The sequence below is a fragment of the Chinchilla lanigera genome, unplaced genomic scaffold (assembly GCF_000276665.1).
Source record: "Chinchilla lanigera isolate Chin_1 unplaced genomic scaffold, ChiLan1.0 scaffold00003, whole genome shotgun sequence".
NCBI classification, from domain to species: Eukaryota; Metazoa; Chordata; class Mammalia; order Rodentia; family Chinchillidae; genus Chinchilla; species Chinchilla lanigera.
The window spans coordinates 37,197,167-37,198,251 of record NW_004955404.1 but is presented as its reverse complement, the minus strand read 5'-3'; positions in this window follow the sequence as shown (position 1 = coordinate 37,198,251).

Genomic DNA, 1,085 nt, shown 5'->3' with positions numbered 1-1,085 from the left:
ATAACCATTCAAAGGGTTATTATTATCTTACATTATTACAAGGGAATAAATGCTCTTTAACTAGATGTCTTGTAAGTACCTGTGATGGTTAATTTTAGGTGTGAATTTCATTGAATTAAATGTTACCCATATAGAAGATAAAGCATTATCTCCAGTTGTGATTATAAAGCTGTTTCCAGAAGTGATTGGAATTTAAGTAGAAGATGTGCCCTTACCCAGTGTGGATAGGCACTGTCCAGTCCTCTGTGAACCTAGATAGAATAAAAATGCAGAGGAAACATGAATTCATTTTTTTCTCTTTCTTGTGGAATTCTTCTATTGTCCATAATTCCTGATTCTCTAGCCCTTGGGGTTGACAACTTGCACTAAGATTCCGTAGGTTTTCAGACATTCAGCTTCTGAGTGAGAGTTATACCCTTGGCTTTTGCCCTTTCAAACACTTTTGAAGACACATCACCAGGCTCACTAGTTCTGCACACTGCAAAAGACACAACATGGGACTACTCAGCCTCCTATAGTCTGAGCCAGTTCTTCTAAATCTGCTCTCATTTTCTTGCAGACAATCCATATCTCCATTCATCCAATTTGTTCTGTTTCTATGAAGAATACTGACTAATGTTATATTTAAAACCCTGTAATTTGAGTATCCTACTGAGAATCCACAATTTGGACATAAATATCATTTTGCATTCAGACAAAGCAAACACATGAAACAAAGAGCTGATGAAAATTTCTTTATAAAAATAATCACAAAGGAAAATAAAGTAGGACAAGACTCCAACCTAAAATAAATATTCTCAGGAATTTTTAAATAGTAAAATATTTTGAATTCATTAAAAACTCAAGTGTAGTGTCTCAAAGGAAATAAAATGGAAAAGTGCAAATAAATGTTATATTCATCTATGGAAATAAAATTAATTATGTGTTAATTGGCTAAGGTGGAATGTGAGCCCTTCGTTGTTCCCTCATTTATATCCCTCCTTAATTCATTCTTACTGATTTTCCTCTATACCTTGGAATATTTTTTGTCTTCCCTTGGGATGACAGCAAACACTTTAGCTAAAATTCTTTAGGAGAGACTAATA